This window comes from Nuphar pumila, chromosome 5, assembly GCF_984573655.1.
Source record: "Nuphar pumila chromosome 5, dmNupPumi1.hap1.1, whole genome shotgun sequence".
Classification (NCBI taxonomy): Eukaryota; Viridiplantae; Streptophyta; class Magnoliopsida; order Nymphaeales; family Nymphaeaceae; genus Nuphar; species Nuphar pumila.
Genome location: NC_143253.1, coordinates 101,081,318 through 101,091,820, shown reverse-complemented (window position 1 = coordinate 101,091,820; position 10,503 = coordinate 101,081,318). Strand labels below are relative to the sequence as shown.

Below are 10,503 nucleotides of genomic sequence, written 5' to 3'. Positions count from 1 at the left end.
TGCAATATATTGCATGTCGTTAGATTTCATGTAACTTTGATTGCCTTAACATATTCAGTTTTTTTGACTGCCTTAGAACACATATGAACATGCTATAATCATATATTCAGTTTTTTGACTACCATAGAACACATATGAGCATGCTAGAATCACATATACAACTTTTTGCCTGCCTTAGAGCACATATGAGCATGGTAGAATCACATATAGAGTTTTTTTGACTGCCTTAGAACACATATGAGCATGCTATAATCACATATTCAGTTTTTTGACTGCCTTAGAACACATATGAGCATGATTGAATCACATATATAGCTTTTTGCCTGCCTTAGAGAACATATGAGCATAGTAGAATCACATATGGAGTTTTTTGCCTGCCTTAGAGGACACATGAGCATGCTATAATCACATATAAAGTTTTTTGCCTGCCTTAGAGCACATATGAGCATGATAGAATCACATATAAAGTTTTTTTGACTGCCTTAGAACACATATGAGCATGCTACAATCACATATTCAGTTTTTTGACTGCTTTAGAGCATATTTGAGCATGCTATAATCACATATTCAGTTTTTTGACTGCCTTAAAACACATATGAGCATGCTAAAATCACATATAGAGTTTTTTTACTGCCTTAGAACACATATCATTCATGATAGAATCAAATATAAAGTTTTTTGCTTTGCCTTAGATCGCATATGAGCATGATAGAATCACATATAGAGTTTTTCTGACTGCCTTAGAATACATATGAGCATGTTATAATCACATATTTAGTTTTTTGACTGCCTTAGAACACATATGAGCATGATCGATTCACATATATAGTTTTTTGCTTGCCTTAGAGCACATATGAGCATGGTAGAATCACATATAGAGTTTTTCTGGCTGCCTTAGAACACATATGAGCATGATATAATCACATATAGAGTTTTTTTACTGCCTTAGTATATTTTGTTTATCAATACTGACTGTTCTTTTCTTGTGTAGGTTGATAGCGATAATCAGCGTAGCGAAGTTGAAGGGACAGATCAAGGCAATGAACAAGAAGACGCACAAAATCTTGGCGATGATTAGATTAATGTGTTGAATTTGTTCTCTTTTTTTTTGTTTCGAAAATGTAATTGTTGAATTGTAAATAATTAAACTTGTTAGTTTTAAAGTGGAACGATTAATTGTTTTAGTTTTCTTTTATATGAAATTTTATGTGTACTTTGTTTTTTATTTACAGAAAATATAAATTGTACAAGAAATATAAATTGTAGCGTTCTCGATATTTAATTTTCAAATAATTTTTTTTTATTTTTTTCTTGTTTGCGATGGATTAGCGACGGATATATCCGTCGCTATACATATAATTTAGCGATGGCTTAGTGACACCTGTAAATCTGTCGCCAAGCCGAGGTCGCCGTTTAGTACCGGCGGATTTGCGACAGAATCCGTTGTTCGTTATTCCGTCGCAATTAGCAACGAAACTGGCGATGGATTTATTCCGTTGCCAGTTAGCGTCGAAAAATTCACGACGTAAGCTATCCGTCGCTACTTCATCGCTAATCCATCACAAAGCCGGTTAGCGATGGAATGAGGTCGTCGCTAATCCACTGCTTTGTTGTAGTGTGATGCTTTGCATTGATAAATTGATATGCATGTAAAAAGTAAACGTAGAATTTAGTTTTGCATTCTCATATGAATATTTGTTTGGTAATGGTGATAATTAATCATAATGTATTAAGATCCTTAAATGGCTTGTTATATCAAAAGCTAATTTAATATCATAAGGCTAATGCATGGTGTGTAACATGGATTGAATAGTACAATTTATGATTATTTGAATATGGATATATATCAATCCAAAGTGATTAGGAAGTGATAGACTTAATTAGAATATATTTTATAAATATATGATAAATAAAAGCACATGTTTGAAAATGCACACAATGTTGATTTTCTTTGATGTTTTAAATGATGCACATGAATAGTGAGAGTTTTGTTTACTAATGAAAAATGATGTGTATTTGCCATTGATGTATGCAAGTGATGAATATTTTCAACTAATGTACATATAACTACTATCGGTAAGTCAAGGTATGTTATACTGACTTAGTATCAACTATGTGTAATGTTAGCACAATATGTCTAAAGGTCATGGGAGAGCCATAAGAGACCCCAATTGACTAATTTATATACAAGCTTCATGAAAAAATGATTATATGAGATAATACAATGTTGTTGATATGTAATGTATGAGCAAAAGCATGATGCAACTTTATCATGGTGGCATTTTAGATAAGTGTATATGCTTGTTTGCTCTATTAAGATGCACAAGTTTAATACATTATTTGCACTAAAGGTTATGATAAAATGATAATTGAAAAGTTCTATATATCTATGTGAGATAGACATGACTTAAATCATAATGGTGATATGCTAGAAAAAGACCTTATGATGTCATGAAAAATCCATAGTACGCATGTGAATAAGTCTAAATAATTATGTATATTAGCATAAAAACTCATATATCTTGATAGTTATTCTCAAGATATTATAAAAAATCTATTTTTTGCATAGGATGACAAGTTTAAAATGAATATAAAATTTCACTTATCCATGAGAGGTACATTGATGATGATTTGTGTAACAACTAATATCATAAATAATTCAATAACATGTGAGTTATGCCCCATAAATAATTAACTCTTTGTTTTGTATATGTTATGAAAATAAAAAATGATAGTAGTGGATTAGTTACATCCATGTGATATGGAAGTTGATTGATTAAGATTAAAAGCAAATGACCTTTATGGCATTTGAGTTGGAGAAGACTCCAATATTTATGAATAAATGTGTTATGAGGAATGTATGAAAAATTTGCACAATGCGTGACTAGCATATGAGTGATAAAAGCCCTATGGGGTATGTATGAAAAAATCTACATAATGCGTGACTAGCATACATTTAATTTAAGTTTACCAATGAAAAACTCAAAAGTAAAAGTAAGCTTGGTGGTACAAAATTACCCCTTATGGCCAAGTGGGAGATGTCAGGATATATGGTCATAAGGTAACCATTAGGAGTTATCACCTCTAATGGTTATATATCTATCAAGAAGTAACTATTAATCCAAGGGTTGTGTTCCTTGAGGTTGAAGGGGCATTTTTCCTTTAGGCACACCCCAATCTAGCACCCTTTGATGGATAAAAAAATGGGCTTAAAGGTCGGTTTTCATAAAGATGAGAATATAGTTGAGAATAAATACATTATCAAGTATTTGTTTAATAAATACAAAATAATCAAAAGACTAAAGGTTGTGTTTTAAATCCAGTGCCCTTGGCGATTTACAGTATAACAGTGCACACCCTTCAATTTCCATTTCACTTCTTCTGCCTGTGCACACAAGGTCTAACACATATCACATCCATATAGTCAAATAGAAAAAAATGAAAATCTATGTCCATACGTAATTGGTGTACATGATTGAGTTATATGCACATATGACTTACGTACAAACTAAGTAGTCATGGAGCATTTTGGCTTTTTTCTTTTCAAATGTGACTGCATCTGCTAATGTATACATGTTTGGTTTTGCAAGAATTGGCTCTTAGATAATTTGATTACAACAAGTGAGTAGGTTTCTTAAGAACTTAAAAATTCACCACCAACAACTTTTTGAAAATATACTATCCACTCACCAAAACACTTGTGGAACCAGATTTGCAAAAAAACTGATGGAATGCAACATTCTCTTTCTCTCTCTCTCTTTTTGCAACAATGTATAAACAACCAAGGATCTCATAGTTGCAAGTTGTTTTGACTCAATATGGTGTGTGTGTGCACAAATTGTGTAGAAAAAATATTTGCTTACCTCAAGTGTGCAATACTTTCTATTTGATTTGTTTAGTTAAAAACATGTTTTAGATTGTCCAATATCATTATATAAGATTTTTTTTTAAAGGATTTCAAATTCAACAACCCACAATGTGTAAAAACTCATAATTGATTTTTTTTTTTATATGTTGAAACTAGATGAAAAGTTCATTCACTAATAAATGAACCATGTTGAATGTAACTATGCGGTCAAAATGATGAAATTAAACTCACCCCATGGGTTTTGTACCATAAAATACAGTACACTAGAGTAAATCCAATACTATATATATATAGAGGAGTAGCTGCCTATAGTAGCTAACTTACTAGGGTTGTCTATCGCTGATGATGGATGACCCAAAATACATAGCATGCCCACATTGCATGCAAGCGGGTCTGGAAAGTCTGAACATTAGTTTTAGAACTCCGGGTCAAGATAATTCAATCTTCTCTTTTTAGCATAGGGCATTATCATATATTAATATAACCAATCCATTCCCAATATGACGTCAAATTCGATCATATCAAGAAGGATTACATTCACAGGCAAATACTACCCATCTACTTCTATGTCTATGTCAGGTATATATGATGTACACATAGATCTCGACCCGATAGGATTATATACATCTAACAAATGTTTCAAGGGTTTGGTGTTTATTATCAGCTGTTCAACAAAACTTTTGAAAATGAAAGAATGTGTTGCACCATAGTCAAATAAAACAAGTGTTGCAAGACTAGAGACTAGCACAATACCTTATACTGAGTCATCATTAGTTAGTTGTTTGACTAAGGTAGCGTATATGCATCCAACTACCTTCTTTTGGGCATTCTGTTATTGAGGCTACTGCTGCAACTGTTGTCATTGTGGCTGCTGTTGAGATTGTGATGCTCTAGCGCCTTGTCTCCATTCATCAAACTTTTTCTTTCGGCACTAGAGGATATAGTGACCCATCTTTTCGTAGTATATATATAGGCTCCAGTATCGTAGAGACAAGGGCAACCACAATGACATGCCTCAAGATAAGCCACAATTTAATTGCTCAAAACAAATGATGACACTTAGCCACACAACAAGTGGTTGTCCTAGTTGCGATGCATGAGCCACACCAAGATAGACGAACTACAGACTCAAAGTCTGGCTCCCTGATCCACCATTGCTCAAATAAAAAATTAATGTGGCGAGAAAATCCATGACCCCATCGGATAACCAACTCACTATGGTCAGAGACAAATGGAGGGAGAAGACAACATGAGAGATCATTTAGCAAGGTCAGCAGATCCGGGCAGATGAGCACACAGTCAAGCAGGCGGTAGCACGGGCGAGAGCGGCGATTGGACCAAGAGAAAGCTTTTCCACAATGCGGAACATAATATAGCTGGTTCAATTGAATGAAATTTTAGAACCCAATCATAGAAGCCAAGCAGAAGATAGGATTACTTGAGTCAGAGGAGGACAACGAGCAGTTGAAATCGCCCATGATAAGGTGCTGGTCCCCGAATGATTGAAGGAGCCTATTTAGGTCAGCCCAAAATTCCTCCCGACGGCTCTAGCGGTGCGGACCGTACACCATGGTGACCATTGCTGCCACTGGCTTAGCCGAAAGAGGAATGACGATGGATAGGGAAAACACTCCTTCATCAAGCTGGTAGACTCTGAGAGACGGCCTCCCAAGAACAAGGATACCGCCCGCAAAGAGCAACAATGGCTTGAAGAAAGAAACCGCGCCATGCCAGATCTCAGAAACTACCGAGCAAGGAACCTCCGCCATCTTGGTCTCACAAATAGCGAGGAGTTTCGGGTTTTCCTACCAAATCTCACTAGCAAGGAACAAGAGCTTTTGAGGGCAGTTCAAGCCTTTGATATTTCAGCATAGAATCTTCATGTCAGGAAATTAGGAAAGCCCCGCAGAGAGCGGATCCACGCAGAATGCCTTGGAGATACCCCAAACTGAGATGCAGAGAACTTCAAAGACCGTCGTCGACCCCTAAGAGAGGTGCCATCTAGCCCCGACGAAGAAATCCCCCCGACTGCAGACAAGGAAGGCGAGAGGACAGAAGGGGGACTGGAGGCATCAACATCCACCAAAGGCAAATCCTCGATGATATCAGCGAACAACTCCCTCATCAGGATAGAAATGTTGTGAATCTGTGACTGAGAGAGCGAGAGATGAAGATGCTGAGCTGCTATATCCAATGAACAACCCAAGTAGGAAGATAGATGGCTTTAATGGGAATACGGATCAACCACCGAAGATGATGGCTGAACGGGAGAGACATCTTGCCTAATGAAACCCGACTCCCCAAAGGGATGCAATGCGGTAGATGATGAGTGGGGCCCGACAACCCCAAAGAAAGGGGATGGAGGGATGAAACTGCATGAAATCCGACATAACAGAGAAGTGCAACAATGATCACTGATAGCCGACACCATGAACGAGGGACCCTCTTCGAGCAAGCAGCGTATACGAGGCGATGCCAAATCACCAAGCAAACACAGATTAGATACCCCCGCAGATACTAAACCCGTCGAGAACTGAGCCGACGGCCGAAACAAGCACACCCGACTTAAGCAAACCTCAAGAATAGGAGAGACGCCAAATCACAAAGCCCTAGGAGCCATCGAGACGCCAAAGCCCAGAACCCTTGACACCATCGAGGTAGCGACCACCAAGACTAACGAAAAGGATATAGCGCACCGATCGAACATCCTCCAAGCCCCCCAATACTAGTGTGTGTGTGTGTGTGGGGGGGGGGGGGTGGGGGATCGAGTCATAGCAGACCCGATAACACCGCCAACCCCACCATAATCGAGCCCGGTGCCTCAGAAAAGGGCATCGAGATGGGGAAGAACAAAGGAAAAGAGCTACAGACACCCCCCCATACGAGCCCCAACATCCCAAGCGACTCAAGGCGCCCCCCCAAAGATGACAATCAATACCGACTACTATGCTCATCAAATGATAGCCGACGGTAGAGGAAATCAACATGGGACTTGACAGGGGCAAAAAATTGCTGCATGCATGCCCCAAGATAGGCCGAATATGAAGATGCAACAGATAAGCCAGTGCACGATAATGAGCACCACCGTGGAAAATGGGACCCACGGGTGATATAGCCTTGAAGGATGAGCATATCGCGACCCATGACCCCTTAGAGATCTCAACTTGACACGAGAACCTAGCAATCATCGAAAAAGGTGCCACCAAGGCCAAAGGCAACATCGATTCTTGATCATCGATAAACCTACGCACCCTCCCAAGGAAAGAACAAGGAGTTCGAGGGTGAGGGAAAGCAAAGGGACAGCCCGCCATTCCCTTGGACTCAAAAATACCTCTGGAAACAAAAAAAGGGGTAGGAGAGGATAAAAAATGCCTGATAGGGGAAATCATAACACCCTCTAAACCCACCGAGCACATGGACGACCTCCCAGACTTGCAATCAACACCGAAAGGAGACCCCAAATAGCTGACGGTAGCACACAAGAGCACTGGGATAGGCAAGGCGTCGCATGATCCAAGTGGGGCGACTTGGGCTAGAGGATCACCAGGCCAGACACGACCCAAAACAAGCAAGAAGCGCTTACCCGTGAACGACATCAGAAATGACAGCGCCGAAAGGGTTGGCACTCAAGATGACCCGATCTTGATTGCCAGGATAGAAGAGGCAGGATCTTGCAGCTTGCTGATCCTCACCCAAGGCGAGAAGGAGGCCTTGCGCTGTGGGATCTTAACCTTGGACGGATCCTGATTGCAAGTAAGAGGAGAGCCAAAATCACCAGAGCGCCTGCATACCGGGTGGCGCCCGGAACGAAAGAGCAAGGCACAATGAAGGCATACACGACACTTACAAAAAATGAGTGCCAAACAAGCAGCACACCACCAGTCACCCGGCTGAGCCCGGAGAAGATGCGAACCAGAAATTCTCCTTGAAAAGGACCACTGCCAGGAAGGCGAAACCTCCTGCTAGACGTGAGAGTCGCCCGAACGCAAAGAGCAATGGTAGAAAAATGGGGTCCGAAAAAGAGCACCAACAAAGCAAGCCTGAAGTGGTTCAACTCTGCGCATGAAGCGACAAACGTCACGAGGAAACAACGAACCGGAGGCCAGACATGAATTGAACACCTCCGAGAGGGAAAGGAACAAACAAAAAGATAGGCAAAACAAAGAAATAGAGAGATGCACCTAGTTGTCTCTGCCCCTTTACCGCTACAAACAAAGAGAGAGAGAGAGTCGGGTGCCCCTATTGATGTGTATTTTTTTTGTTCCCCTCGTTCTGTTATTTTCGTAACAGGGAGGTGGAATGAAAATGATGCTCATTTTTGGATGTGATGAATGGTGTTTTGTGCATTCACTTTGTCCAACATTTAAAAAAAAGAGCATCCTTTTCATCTTTTTTGTCCCACACGATGCACGAGATGAACCATCAAATATGCCCTAAATGTCCCCATAACCTTTTAAAAATAACTATTTTGCTCCTAAAACTTGTCAGGCACGTCCCAAACTTGTTTCAACTCTGTTTTGACAAAATAAAAGTTCTCAAAATTTTGATATGAACATAACCATAGACTCAAAAGTCATAGAATATGCCTCAAAATTTCCAAAATATATCATTTAAATATTTATAAAAATTCATAAATGTTACACTCGATCCTTCACGTTTTTGTTGTTCAGCGAACATCTAGGCACCCTCCTTCTCGATACATTTATTTGATTAACAGAGACATATGTTGAATGTCCTTTAGAGTCTAGTTCATTTTATAGAATACAAATTGGTTGGATCAGACAAGGACTTTTATAAATATCTTTCTGCTCATTCCACTACTATACTATAAGCCGAAGTCATGACATGGGGGTGCTATGAGATGGATTTTTGTATAGAAGAATCACTCCATGAACCTATTTATTGACCATAGATGTGAGTCGATCAATCACTATCTAAGAGAAGAGAAGTACTTTTTCTATCGTTCAAGGGCAAGGGGAGAACATATAGTGACTTTCCTAGATCCCACTCCGTTTGTGGGTTAAACCAAGGTTTAGAGAGTCTTTCTTTTTTAGTATGTAGCTCTCGGGGCAGTGTGAAAACAAACATATTATTATGGCCCTCTCTTCTTATTTATTATGTGTCTGGTCTTTTTTTTTGAAAGGTTATCCTCCTCTTTTTTCTTTTCGAAAGTTGTTGATTTCACATCGAGAGCAACTCCTTGTTCAGAGTCATCATATGAGAAATCTTTCTCTGACTTCGAGGAATGAATCAACTGGGGGCTACCCTTGACTTGACTCACCTCACTCTCTCTAAAACACCTCCCTAGAGGAGACTAGAAGCTCCGGGACAAGAATGAATTAGGAAATCGTGGACATAGTCGTGCTAATCAGGCCTATGACATTTTTTTGAAGTCTTCATCCAATTCATTGAGAGGGCTCATAATAATCTTTGAGAAGATCATAAGGTGCTGAAGTGGCATGATAGGAGGGAGGATCCTTAAATTTTTTTGAAAGGGATGCTCTTCTCATGTTATTGTTGAAAAACCAAATTTCTCTATTGTCAATTCATCCACACTTCCATTCCTTATAGAGGAAGGCTAACAACTTGTTGGATAGGAGTTGTATCAGTGGTAACGTCCATGTATGACTCTGTGTGAAGGGCAGTGAATAAAAATGGCCTAGTTGTATGTCACTCATATCTTCAATGGGTTATGTTCTTTCTTTTTTAGGAGAGTATGCCAATATGATCTTAATGAGGTGCAGGGTTTTGCATATGACATTAGTTGGGCTTCCCTCTTCAGGAGGCAATGTCCTGGCATTATGCAGTAAACCCTTCAGCTAAAGGACCTATGGAAGGTGGTCCTACAGAGCTTTTAGGGAAGGGTAACCTAGTATGTAAGCACAAAAATAAACCATGGTAAATCCTCAAACGACCTATCTAAGATTAAGGGAAGATCCATTATAGTGATGACCTTGTAACTCTTTCACAAACTTGTATATGTATTGAATGCTCATACTAGAAAGTGTACTCCTGGGTCTGGAACTAGGAGGTTGCTCTAAGAAATCCTTTCTTTCTCGTTCGCTCTAGGGGCTGCAGACACACCTGCGCAAATTACAGGTGATAGTTACAAGAGTGGCGGGGAAGTGAACAGTACCTGATGACATTCAAGGCTGAATGTAGACCCATTGGGCAAGGATAATCATTTCAGTCATGGGAGAGGTGATGACACCCGTCTGTTACTAAAATGATGGTAGGAGGTACACCCGAAGGGTAAGCTTCATTGACTTCTACCAAGGAGGCATGATAGGGAGCAAAGTTTTTAGAATGCTGACTACAGAGACTCTTTGGATAAGCGAAGCTTTTGGCAAAGCAAAGTAGACTCGACTATATTCTAGTTTTAAGCTTCTTCTGTTGTGATAGTCATTAGGCATGATGGGTTGAATGTCAGTCACTATGCCAATGCAGTGGCTTAGAAAGCGAGCTTCCTAAGAGCAGAAAATTTTGTAGAGTCTTTACGACTCATTCTGATGAAGAGTCGTCACTCTACGCCTGTTGTGTACTCTTGAGCCTTCACTGGAACTCCCATGCCTTTCTTGGTCGGACCAAGCCAACCAGCTCTTTTCTTTTTCATTTAGAGGAAATACAGGGATGAA

At 39.5% G+C, this 10,503-nt stretch overlaps 1 pseudogene; it reads right to left on the bottom strand.

The window, feature by feature from the left end:
• Positions 1 to 9,409: 9,409 nt before the first annotated feature.
• Positions 9,410 to 10,014, bottom strand: LOC149837924 (uncharacterized; annotated as a pseudogene).
• Positions 10,015 to 10,503: the final 489 nt, after the last annotated feature.